The sequence below is a fragment of the Plectrocnemia conspersa genome, unplaced genomic scaffold (assembly GCF_051122295.1).
Source record: "Plectrocnemia conspersa isolate PC_06_02 unplaced genomic scaffold, ASM5112229v1 ptg000008l, whole genome shotgun sequence".
Classification (NCBI taxonomy): Eukaryota; Metazoa; Arthropoda; class Insecta; order Trichoptera; family Polycentropodidae; genus Plectrocnemia; species Plectrocnemia conspersa.
Genome location: NW_028277172.1, coordinates 5,133,673 through 5,148,098, shown reverse-complemented (window position 1 = coordinate 5,148,098; position 14,426 = coordinate 5,133,673). Strand labels below are relative to the sequence as shown.

General features: G+C 31.5%; 1 non-coding gene across 1 annotated transcript; it reads right to left on the bottom strand.

Annotated features, from left to right (window-relative positions):
- Window positions 1-13,272: 13,272 nt before the first annotated feature.
- On the bottom strand, window positions 13,273-13,345 carry TRNAM-CAU (transfer RNA methionine (anticodon CAU)). Its single transcript has one exon. It is a non-coding gene; the product is annotated as a tRNA-Met (tRNA).
- Window positions 13,346-14,426: the final 1,081 nt, after the last annotated feature.

Here is a 14,426-nt window from a genome sequence, read left to right as displayed (position 1 = left end):
CTTTAAAATAAAGCTGCGAGTGCATTCGCTAATTAATTACAATAAAAAGCGCATGTCTGACAGGCAATGCGCCTCAATAATTTAATTGTCCGCCACAATCGTGCTATATTTTCAATAACCGTATCGAACGGTGAAATGCGATTTTTCTCTCGGTGTATCGTGTTAATGGACGATTTGTCTTTTTATTTAGGCCAACAAGATCACACGATTGAACGATTATTAAAAATTAAATGCATATTGAGAGTTTTTCTATGTGTTTAAACATTTAATAAAATTATTTTGTTACTTGCTTAGAACGTTGGCGCCACGCTTAGAAACCAATGGTTATAAATTCTCCGCTGCGTTACATAGCTGGTTTGGCCATAACGGCTACGAAACTGGCCAGAAATATTTTGCTACATAAATTTGTTTTTAAATTTAAATTGCTTAGGTGTGAGCGGGCCAGGTGCCTAGACGCCCTCCTTCAAGGAGAACTGTCCTCCTCAAAAATGTAGTTCTTCTACTGTCCTACTTATTCTTCTTGAAGGAAAATTTCCAAAAAGACTTCTTTAGCAGCAATTTGTCCCCCCTCAAAAAAAATCCAAAATTGCTTTTGAACAAAAATTTCCATGATGACCGTTTTTAGCTCTTTCGAGAATTTCTCAAACAAACATTTCCAGAATTACTTTTTTTATAGAGTCCGAGGGGTTGCATATTGGCGAGCGTTAGTCAGAACATTTAAACCATTTACGTAAAGTAAATCTTAGGGCAAATTTATATAATCCTTCTATTAAGTAGATTCATTGCAGATTGTGATTTATGGGGTGTTTACTGTTCGCTCGCCGCCGCTTGTTCGCACCTAACCTGTTGAATTTTTTTAATTTTTACGTATTTATCTAGCAAAACGTCGATGGCCGCTTTCGTAGCCGCTAGGGCCAAACCAGCAATGTGTCGTAGTAAGAATTCATAACCATTGGTTTCTGAGCGTGGCGTCGACATTCTAAAGAAATACCCTTATTTTAGTAGGAGATTGTTATTTTATTGTAACAGCATATTTTTAATAGAGATCCGAGTCACCCCGTGACCTAACGATTAATTGGTATTCTCAACAGTAACAATTCCAACAAATGTAACGTAACCATAGGGAAAAGCCTGAGCTGCATAACTGCTTGCAAATTCGCAATTAATATTCTTCGATTCGCACTTTCGTTGAATGCGAAATGAATGAAAGCTCTCACTCAACTTCAATTCTAAAAAAAACATTTTAATGTTGATGTTTTTTTACGAAATCGATATCAAATCTACAAAACGATGACGGCAGAATGTTAAAAGCGAACGATTACGTATGCGCCTTAATATTTCATTGGCGCGACATTTTTAGAATTCGATCATGATTTTGTTTTGTGCAAATTTTCATATACGTGATTCACATATTTATTTCCACATTGCGAAAGAGCTTACGTAGAAAATTATATTATAAAAAACTGTTATGGTTGTTATTTTATTTTTTTGGTTCACGGTCGTAAAACGCACAATACCGTCAATTAAATCGTTTCCAATGCGTTGATATAAAAAATGTATTAATATTAAAGGGCCTCAAAGGTCAGGTAATTCACTTCTGATTCATATTTATTTATATACGTAGGTATATAAATTAGCACATGTATGCAATTAAAATAATGTGTATAAAAACATATGTCATTTTTAACTCGAAGGTTGTAGTGACAATTTAAAAGTTTTAAAGGTTGCGCGCTCAATGACGTTGAGTTTCTGTGTGAACGATTTTTATAGCGTAAATGCGTATCCATTATTTATTATTTTCATGTTGATGACAAAATAATAGTTTTATATGGAGAAGAGATATTAAATAAAAAAAAATAAAAGAGGGAGTAAATGTAATAATAAAGCAATTGCTGACTTTTAGTTACAAACTTAAATAGCTTTATCCCGATCTACAGGATAAAAATTGAGAAGCAGCTGTTGCAAGATGGTGGCGCTTCTTAATGAGTGTAGCTTTCAAGCAACGCTACAGTGACATCTGTCACGGCAAAGTAACCGAATATAAAATATAACATACTTAATAAGTTTTCGCTCTATCAGTTAATAGCGTTTGCGCAGCAACCAGTTTTTTTATTTTATTAACTGTTTTAAGTGGTTCATAATTGTGCGATTTGTAACGCCTTACTTTTGTGCACACTTTTGAATTGTTGTGCATGGTTATAAATCAACCAATTTTAAAAAAAAGAGAATAAACAGTCAATATCGACATTACAAGTATTGACATTATTATTATTATTTTAATTAATTAGTAATAAAAAAAACGAAAAAGTAATTCGGGTATCGCTCGCATGTTTCACAATGTTTATTGATTAGCACAACCAAAACATTCGAATACCCCAGCAGTACTTTTTTTGATATACTATATATTTTAATTATATCATTATCCCTTTTCATGTTTACAATGTTTCATCCAGTAATTATATTTTATAGAAATTTGCGACTTGTTAATTTTTTCGTTTAATTTAAAATTGTTATTTTAATTACTAGTATTAGGCTCAAAAATGATTTAGAACAATTACATTGTATGTTCATTAATAGTACCCACACCAAAAGCGTTGTTTAATTTATGAGCAGTTTCTTCTGCATATCTGTCCACGTTTATACAACAAAAATGCTAAGATTTTCTTCTTTTTCATCTTTAATTTGATACTTCAAATAAAAGAAATATTAGCAATAACACCAAATTAGACTTTATTGTCGATGTAATAGTAATAATTCCCGGATGTAGCATCGTTTCTACGCACGATGAAAAGTATATTATAGTTATTTTAGATTTGCCTTCCTCCTATAAATTCAATTTTTTATTTCTCAAAAAATGTTTCATAGAACTTAACATGTGATGAATTTTTATGGATTACACGAGCAACGATTGACAAATTACGTCGCAAAAAAATAATTGCATCTCAATCATATTAAGTTGTATAATATTAATAATACATATATTATAAATCAGAGTATATAACAAAAACTGTTAATTTTTCACAAGTTAATTTAGCTGTATGAGGGCGGGTGAGTGGCCTTGTTTTGTCCGGTAAGTCATGCGAAACCTAAACTCATTCTCTCCAATTTTTTTTCTGATTTATGAAGGTATCTTTGGGTGCTTGACCGGGAAGTTTCAACTCTCCTGAAAAACGTATCGATGTACACCCTTGCAGTTGATTCAGCTTCGGAACGCCAAAAGCTTTTAGCAACTAGGCTATGTCTTCCATTTTTAAGCTCATTCTTTAAATTTAAATTTACAGATTTGGATTTTCTAAACCACATCTGATACTTTATTATGTTAAACACGAATGTTTTCAGTAGCAATTTTTGCATTTATTTTTAAATAGAATTCGTACAGTATACAATTTTGTAGATGCTCTTCTGATGGACAGTTGTTTGCTATTAATCAAGATAGGGTAAGTAGAGCAAATTTTTAGGCGTTAAACCAAGAACTAGTCTTCTAACATAAAAACACTAAAACACGTACCGTAGTCCAAAAATTACTGGTTGTAAAACCAGCTCACCAAAAAAAAAACCGGCATTACATCCTAGTATTCCTAATATAAATATATTTTTGGAAAATATATTCTTAACCCCTGAAGCAAATATTATACAACCTATTAAAGCAGTGCCCAATTATTTATTCAATGATAGCATCAGATCCAAAATCTCTCGCCAAAGTAGCAATAGATAATGTTTAGAATTTCGGCAACTAAATGGTTAATATGATTTTAGCATTGCCATTTTCCATGACAGTGATAAAAAGAGTTTATTTTTTATTATTAAAATTAACAGAGGATAAATGTAGTTAATGTAATTTAAATTATATTTTTTAAAAATTGCTAATGCTAATTTTTTTAAATAAATTATTTTATAATCGATAAAATCATATAAAAGGGAAATATTATTTAACAAAATAAAAGTAATTTTTGATTCGTGTAAAATGAAAATCGTGCAAATAGAAGGATATTCATATATTTATAAGCGTGTCAATATTTTAAGTGGTTTTATTTGTACGTTTATCCCGAATCGTAAAAACGAAAGTTTCATGGCCGCTCGGTCGTCTGTTAAGGCCTCCGAGGCATCGTATCAGCCGCGGCGGTGGGTCGACGAACTTTTGATTAGCGCCGACGCCATTATGCAACGATCTGAATGAAATTTATCATTTTAGCATTAGGGATCGCAGCCAGGTGTATGAATACACTCGATCTACTAGTGAGCCGGACGCGGTCGGCCCAGGGCACCGTTGAGCAATTTTACGATACATTGTGAAGAGCGATTTGAAGACCATTCTTAATGGTGGGCTTTTCTTTCGAAGAAAAATCGTTGCGCAATTCCAGTGTTTGAATATAAATAAGCGTGAATTTCGCCTCGCATCACACTCCTATTACGAAACACACAAATGTTTCAAATCGAGCTCGATTGGAATGTGATGATTTTCTTTGACATCGCGAGACGAATTTTAAATCGGCCCGCGCTGATATATAAACTCTACAGGGATTCTCAAACATTTATATTATATTACCCTTTCAATAAAACTTTTAAATCAGGGAGTATCAATTTTTTTAGGAGCATATTAATTTTTAAAAACTACAAAACTTAATACAATAATTATAATTAAAATTATAAATACTTACATTTAAGTGGTCAGTATTATGTGAGTGTAAATAATTACGGTATTTGTTTATAATGTCGGCGCCACGCTCAGAAATCAATGGTTATGAACTCTCCGTTGTGTCATATTGCTGGTATGGCCCTAACGGGTACGAAACCGGCCAACATCGTTTTACTACATAAATTCGTTTTAAAATTTATATTGTTTAGATGTGAGCGAGCAGTAGCGAGTGAATGTTAGTCGAAACATTTATACTATTTACTTAAAGTAAATCTTGTTGCCAGTTCATATATTCCTCTTTTTAAGAAGATTCACTAGTTTTAATTTTAAAACGTATTTATTTAGCAAACGTTGTTGGCCGCTTTCATAGTTGTTAGGGCCAAACCAGCAATACGATGCATCGGAGAGTTCATAACCATTTGTTTCTGTGCGTGGTGCGAGATTCTAAACAAGTACCATAATAAATAAATATATAGTATGCACATTAATTATTCTTATTGTAGGGACCTATTTATATACTATGTATTTATTTTGATTGTAGCCTAACTTGACAGAACTGGTAACACTGCTGGGATGGCAGTGTGAAGCAGAATTTTTATGGTGGACTTCGACGCATAGACAACCGACCGATATACTCTGATTTTTTAATAATGTTTTGACGCATGTAATATAAATTCTGACCACAATGGTATTCAAATTCTGACCCGAAAAATACGAGCCAAACTGTTTCTGATTAAACTTGCGATGATTTAGCCCTCGTTATACAAATAGTCTCATATTATAATTAAAATACTTTAAATTACGGTGAATTGTCCCTATTTACCAGTATTAATAGCCAGAGACGTATAAAAGAAAGGAGCTAGTGTAGCAACTGTTAGGCGCTACCTACGTGTTTTGTAGCCAAATGACGGGAAAAATTGTTTGTGAAGAATTCGTATTCAAATTCTAAATGCATCCTGACATGTTGTATTTCTACGAGCTTATGATATATGTATTATATATGCTAGTAGTAAAATCTTAATTTTTTATTATCTCAAAACGGAAAAACATAAAAAGATAAGCATAAATTATTATATATAATAATTTTGCTATCACATATGAATAAAAATTAAATCAATCCATAGCAGGTTTATGGTCAATTTTAAACGGCTTAAGATATTATATTTCGTGCATAAATGTCAAACTCTTGAACGACACTATTTAGCATAAATTATTAAAATCGTAGTATTTTTACAACGATTCCTCAATTAGCGGTATTCATAAATGAAATATGTCGATTTTGAACTAACGATGTTGCATTTAAACGACTTTTTTATTAAAATGAAATTGAATACGAAAACTGTCAAAATGGCTCAAATTTTTGTCTGAGACGTCATCGAATATTTTTATTAGGCAACCCACACACGTACCAACTTTATTATTTTATTCAAATACGATTTTAATACATTTTAAAAGTAATTAGTTGATTCAGGTTTATTGAAAAAATAATCAAAAATAATAAATAAAGAATTATATCATTTTTCGAGGTTCACAGTACACTGTTTAGTATATTTAAATAATTAAAAATATTTTTAGAGTTGAAATAATTCTTTGAAAAAGTATATTATAATGGTTGATATACTTTTAAGCATTTCCATAATTAAGGAATCTTTTTTCTGAGTTGAGGCAACGAGGCAAAGAGTCATATCGCTGTCACTTTGCTTAGGAATTTATTGATCGATTTTGTGTGTTGTTTAAAATTTTTGAGAAAAAATCATGTACTTTATTTAATTTAAAAATTAAATAAAGTACATGATTTTATTCTCAAAAATTTTAACCGGTTAACCGAGTCAAAAACGTCGGTTTTGGTATTAACCGGTCTGGAAGCCCTAGCTCAGCCTAACTCGCAGCAAACGGAACTACACCGATTCGACGACCCTTAGAAGTCCAGGAAAACAGCAGCTTTTACATCGAGCTTCCGATTCGGTTCATCTAAAAGCAGTTTAGCGGTCGCCAGTTGCCAGTCGACCATACGCTGGAGTTCGCCGATTATAGTGTGGGAGAGCGAGGGACCCTTCATGAGGTTAAAACCCAAACCCTGGAGGGGAGGTGACCTCTCGGGCTGGCCGTCCGAGGTAGGGCGTGAGATACTACTTATGACAAATAAAGCATAGCAGAGTAACGCAAGCAGGGCCAAAGGGTTCGGACCTGAGAGTAACCGATGGCCAAGGCTGCGACTGAAGCAACATAAGCATCTCTCAAAGGGTGGTGTTGTGACAAGGATGATTTGCAATGCATGCAGTGCAAAGCAATGCAATCCAGCCAACGAGGGAGAAATACTAATGAAACTCCGATTAAGTATGTAGTATTATGGGGGGTGGGTCCCGCTCATCCAGCCGTCACAAGCTGGGTGCCCGCTCATAGGGTTGGACTCGTAGGGCCCTAGTACTGATAACGGCAGTGGTGCACGCAATGGATACTAAAGTAGCTATACACCAGTTCAACCCGATCTTTGATATCACTTTGAGACTATGAACTCGCAGTACTACGAAGAGAACAGACACGTGTTTATGAATTATTGCGCAAATTTTACGTCTGTTTTTAAACTGTTATGTTAAAATAATCATATCCTTTTCATACATCCTTGTAACGATCCAAATAGCAGCCACGCCACGCTGCAAGGTGACATTTTCACCATACAACCATTCAATTCCCACCTATGGAGTACCGACCGAGTTGGCCTACATTTCTTTGTATGTGTTTGTATATGCATGTGCACGTATATTTTTTCTACATGAGACCGCTTTATCGTTATTACGTGGCCCCATGAGATAATGTGTCTCGGAGAATGTTTAACGAACGCCCTCAGGCTAATATTGGCCTGGGCGTGCGGTTCTCAAATAATTTCGCATGTGCAACCGTATAAAGTTAAGGCCTTGGTCGAAAAAGATTCAAAGAAAAAATCTCAGCAGATCTGCCCTTTTAATTGATTAGTCGTTTGAGTTCATAAGGACTTGAGATGTTTTTCATTAGGTCATCACGACACGCGGTCAATGTCGGCGCCTCGCTGTCATGTAATCGTGACTTAATGTATGATTTTTATAAAACATATGCGATTCGAGTTAACAATCGATTTGTAAAAACAACACCAAAACAGGTTTTAGTAAAATCAATACATAATTTATGATCAATAACGTTGAAATTCAGATATTTCTACAAAATTTTATTACCGCAAATGGAAGGTAAGATGCAACTAAAAAATATATTTTTAGTTTATGACTAAATTATTATTTTCTGGAAAGTTTATAGTGTATTTTTTTATATTTAATGACAGTCTATCTATCATGCTTTAAGAGTCACTGGTTTATATTTCAATTTAAATTAATGCAATTATCGATTCATGCGAGTTTGCACACATGCACATGCGCAAAAATCTCAGAACAAGGTTTGCGATTATGTTATTTTTTGCACATAGTCGTTCAGGGCCATTTTCAGAGATTACTCTTATTTCTTGTGCAGCATCCGCACGAGAAAACTAAAGGTCAGCTCTTCCTATGCGGTTTTCGGTGGAAGTGATTATTATATTATTAACTGTGTATATTCCCAAGGACTACAAATTGATGCGAATTTTTTTAAATTTCTTGACACACATTCTAAAATAATAATTTGAGTAACATGTATTTGAAAAATAAAAATATTATTTTTTCCTTAGTATAACTCAGTTTCTAGAACTACGTGGCGTCAGACCACGCAACCAGCAGAGGAGAGGGGACAAATTTCCGGGACCCATTCTCCTTGATGGGTCCGATTTTATAAATATAATTACCCGCAAAAATATAAAAAAACAACATTGTGAAATGTATACATTTAAAATATGCTTTTTCGATCGACCCCAAATCGACCCATGGTTATTCGATATCGACCATTTTGGGTACCCCATTGCTTTTAAAGATTTTTTTTGCTTTATCTAGATTTATTGCTGCTTGTTTTAAAAGTTATTAGCTATATTAAAATAATATATAATACTATTTCAGCATTTTCCTTTGTGCAAGAAAATGTTTTCCTGATATATTGATTAATATGAAGCAGGAAGGTAGATCTTCATTATGATGGTAATCTATTATTTTCTATAATATTTGCACGCTATATAGTACATAAATAGAACGTAACACTTCCGTTATTAGAATATAATGTTTACCAATAAGATATATAAAGCAGAATAGTCACATTTAAAGGGCAAAGGGTGGACTTGGAATTGTTTCACTTTCAGAAGAAGACTTTATTCTGGGGTCACGGTCTATCGATTATTAATTGTGAGGCTATTTAAACGATCTACAGCTATAATAATTTATATTGTCATATCGCGATGTCCTTTTAAATCCATCGACGTTCGAGTTACAAATACAACCTTCAGTTACAATTCATTTTAATCGTGTTGTTTAATCATATTTTATATTTTTTCTTGAATGATTACATTAGATCAGGCATGACAAACATGCAGACAAATTGCGTCCCAATAAGATGAAAAAATATGAACAGAGTATTAATGGAAAGTTATTTATGATTCTAACAGTGTCATAATAAGAACGTTGAAAATGAAATTTGCTTTAAATACTATAAGCAATATTTAAGATTTGGTTACAAGGTCTCTAAATGTGTTAAAAAGCATTAAATTGAAATTGAATCTGATCAAAGACTATAGTAACAACTCTATAGACTTACATCATTGTATAGTCGACTAATGTAGTCGGATTAAATCGATCAGAGAAGCCTCAAAAGTCGCATTTTCCAGTGTCACCTCATGCTTGACGCATTACCTAATTTGGTAATCAGTTTCAAAACGCCCTATTTCATCATTAAATAATAATTAAAAACATGCATAAATATATTGTCAATCCAAAAAAATAATCCTAATAAATATAAACTAGATTATAAGATAAACGTTTATGATTTTTTTGGAGAGAAAAATACTAATTGTGTTTTAAATATAAACTGTATACACAAAAAGTGTTTTATCTTTATTACATTACTAATTATTTGCCAAAACATACTATAATGGTATGTTTTTTACATTAAAGTTTATTAATCAGCACGTTTGACAAGTTGGTGTCTAATAATTGAATTAAATGACATATTCGAACATGTGCTTATAAATTATTAGTTTGTTTGACATTTTTCATATCATATTATCATTATTATTTTTATAATATAATAAAGCGATACACACATGTATAATATGCACATATATAATTGATACAATGATGTGTTACAAATACAGAAATCCAATTCAGGGTTGATGTTTGATATAATAAGGTCTTGGTCATGCATGTACTCCGGCAATGTTCCCAAGTACTTAAAAGTACTCTATTAGTCTTGACATTTATATACTAAAATGGAGACGTCACCATTTGCGTTCAATCTAACGATTTAGACGAGAGCAGATGTTGCCAAGTCTTTTGTGTATCAATTTGGGTAAAACACCGTGTTATAATAGAAGGTATTAATCAAACAAGAACATAGAACGTTCCGTGTAAATATCTTGAAAAGCAACTCAGCCTCGGTGTAGGTCGTGACTTTTGAGGACCCTTGGGCTAACAACGTTTTGAGACCTCAAGCGATGTAAGTAAATATTTGCTGCGGTACTTGTACGGTACACATGTTATCTGAGCATGCATTTGGACCATTTTGCAAAATGTATTGCAATACGAGCCTTGAGACTTGAGCCTTAAAGACAAGATCTACAATCAATTTTCAACCCAATTTAAATATTCCTTGTATGTAAAATATTTATTTAACTAATCTTAAAAAGTGTTTTTTATGTTAATAGTAGATCTATGTGCTATAATAAAAAAACAGCTAATTTTATAAAATATAACAATATTATTTTCACGCGTTTCAATTAATTGAGAGAACTTTAAATATACCTTTTTTTATAAAATATGTACAAAAATAACATTTAGGTTTAGATTCATATTTTAAAATAAATAAATTAGATGTATTTAATATATTTAACTTGATATTGGTATTAAATAAAACAATTTTCGTAATTTATATTCATTTATTTTTCAACAGTACCGTACTAGTATGTATTTAAAAGTGTGTTTGAATACACATACATATGTGTGCACAATTATCTAAGAAATGATTTGTACAAGTTATGTGATTTTTTAAGTGTCCCGCCAAAAAAGTCCAGGACCAAAAATCGTAAGCAAAAATGAGCAGCGACAAAATACATTAAGACAAAACGGCGCAACGATAACATATGATTAAAAATATATTTACAAAAAATAAAAACATAAAAATTAGAATCTATATTAATGAATACGAAAAATTCGATAGAACACAATAACAATAAAATAAAAAGATTTTTTTAAATTTTTGCTGCTTCTTTAACATTTTGATTCTGATATTTTCAATCATAACGCATAATTACGTACAAATCATACAACTAAATATATCCAATATTTATTTTCATAGAATTCGTTCCAAATATTTGTAAATTTTACATCAAAATTCTTGTATTTATTCGGTTTAGAAGTGTTTGACTGTACTTCATATATAATCGTAGGATCTTAGCTAAAATTATTTGCGTTACCCCAAGTTTATTATACTTAAAAAATATTTTATATAGCCTAAATATTATATAAACGGACAGCCTATTTTATGTAGACGGATTAAAAATAATTATATAGCCTAAATTAAAAATAATATTAAAGGAACAATAAAAATTCAAATTAAATTAAAAAAATAAATGGTTTGTTCAGTTTTTAATATTTATTTTTATATTTTCGTGTTTATATTTTGTTATGTAGGCATTGTGCTATTTTGTCGTTGCGCCGTTTTATTTTGCGTTGCTTTGTCGCTGCGCTCTTTTGTCTGCGTATTTTTGTTACGCTGGCGATTTCTTTATTTATAATAAAGTATAATAAAAATAAACAGTTTAAACATCAAAAGATTTTTCATCTCAGCTTAACTTTAACTTAATTTAAAAAAATTTTTGAGATTGTATTATTTTTTTGTGTATATTATAATAATATTATGAATACATTTTGATCATCGTGACAAATTTGAGTAACCTATTAAAGTAACCTATTGAGTAACCTATTAATAGCTTTCTGATTAAACCACTAATTGTTCATACAATTAAACCTATATTTAACCTTCTTAAGCAGTCGGTAAGCATTTTCCTTTTGTACCAAAAATTACAATTTGCGAACCGCAAGAAATTTTCCAATGTCAGTTTCCATTCTTTATGGAGACGACTTAATAGTCGAATTGGAAGGTCGTAGCTCGAATCGCACACATCGTTCGCACATGACACGAGCAAAGTTGAGCGATGACTTCGGGCGGTGTAACTTTTTTTCTTCTTATTTCACAGCCAGCAAGTGGGTCAAGTGTAACTACATTGTGTGTGTATGTTCTTGTGCGAATTCGTTCCACCACGCACTCGCGGGGTGGTTGTGGAGAACGGTTGATCAAACAACCTTCCAGCGGTCAAGAAACGCTGGAAAATCTGGAATTGATTGAAAAAGTTAGAAAGTAAATGGAGCACTTGAAATTCAATTGAATAGTATAATGACAAATATATAATACTACTGTGGGTAGATATTCTCTTGCTCTTGAAGTGAAAAAAGTTTGCTAAATTTATTTATACTCTATCTAAAAATTGTATTAAAATGTGTTAGATGCTTTAATTTAACGCAAAGCTTAAAATACTTGTGATCTACAGAACAAGATTATTTGTTACGCTGGCGTAGTACAGGCGAACGTGTCGATCGTATATTTTGAGCGGATTAGGGGCACTTTTAAATGATCAAAAAAAAGACAGTCAACGTCCGTACAAATTCAAATACAAGTATTAGAGAAATTGATGGAACGTGGTTAGCAGATACTAAAATTTTAAGTTTCCAGTGACAGCGTTGTCAAAGCTCCAGCTGTTATGCTAAAGACATTTTTATAAAAAATAGTAACTAGCAATATCATAATCCTCCGTTCTCGAACTAATCTTGACTCCGTTCTCTTGTCACGATTAAAGTTGATGGTCTCCCGGCATCACTTTCTATGCTGGAGACGGAAGATAGATTTGAGGGGAAATGAACGTTATGGTATGATGAATAAGAAATATTATTTTAATTATAAAATACGCTCACTTTTATTTCCTCCAGCGTCATTGCGAACTTCTAGAAAATCTGCTGATACTTTACTAGCACTACGTTCATATTAAAAAATAATTTTACGTACTATTGAAATAGTACGTAAAATTATTTTTTAATAGGAACGTATTATACGTATTATATTGAAATATAATTAGATAAAATAGTTTTTATCCATATAGGTCATTTTGTCCTTAAATAAAAAAAGATTCATATTTACAGTAAGAATGTTACCTCGTCTGAAAAAAAGTTAACGAGTCGATGATGCAATTTCGCGTTCTATAATTACACTTTTACTATCTAACACTTAAACAACGAGCATTTAGAAGATACTGTATTTTAACTGACTATCATGTGCCAAGTGGATATTTATGTCACTCGTGGAAAAAGGAACACGGTAACTCTTAATATCGTTATCTTTGTTTATTTTTAACTGCGTTGAAAACATATATAATATAATGATAACAATATTATTATTGATAAAATAAACAAAATAAAAATATATGCCCCGGGTGAGGATCGAACTCACGACCTTAAGATTATGAGACTTACGCGCTGCCTACTGCGCCACCGAGGCTCTTGCGAAACCACCGAAATTTACAGGAGACATACGGGAGAAAAATATTTAATAATTTTATTTATAACAATTAAGATATAGACATATTATTAAATACTGCATCAAATATATATGATATATATACTATTTTTATACAGCTACATTTATAGTTTTAAAAGTACCAATAGTAGTACCAATTATTGAAACTGGAAGGAATATTAATGAAGTTGGTATAAGACAGTTTTTTCATAAACAAATTTTTTTTCAAGATTATGAATTCAAGCTAAGTAGTGAAATTTTTTCCTCTTTCGAGAAAAGAATCGTATCTGTTGGAAAATAATTATTGGAGAGAACATTAATGTTGTATTATAATTTATGAAATAATATTGCTTTGTTGTATTTTATAAATAACAGACGGTATGCTTATTTTCAATATTTTGATATTTTATTCGATATTAAATACTACTTTGATAAATTTAGTCTTAAAATCTCAAACAATGCTGTATATATGTATATACTGTTCTAATTAAATTATATTTTTTGTATTTAAGAATAATAAATGACTTATTAAATATTTTTTTTTTTAATTGCTACAGTTTTTTACAATGGGTAAATATTCTAGTTTTGTTAAGTTAAGTCACGATCGCGTTAGAGTCAGGACGTCTGCACTGGCCGACTCTCTTATGTTTGTCGCCATCCAGATCCATAATAAGCTTGAATTGCATATTGATATTTTTAATGTCAGCTACGAGGAGCTGGTCCGGTTCTTATCATTTAATTTTAATATTACATATAAAAAGTTTTCTTTTTTATTATATACTATGCATTATTTTTTAACCATAGTGATCCACTGGGTTGGTTATTTGTTAGGTTATAGTGGTTTTAATTAAATTGAATTCTTAAAAAATTGAATTAATTTATATAGCATGAAAATCTATGATTTTTTTGTAAATAAAAATATCCTTTAATATTGAGTAGTATTTTGGCACTGCATGTAGACGTGCATAAATATTTATTATGAAGTAGCCTCCAATTCCAAAAATTTTTGGCACCGTTTCGCGTAAATTTCACAATACTGCGTGACTTTATTAAACAAATCGTA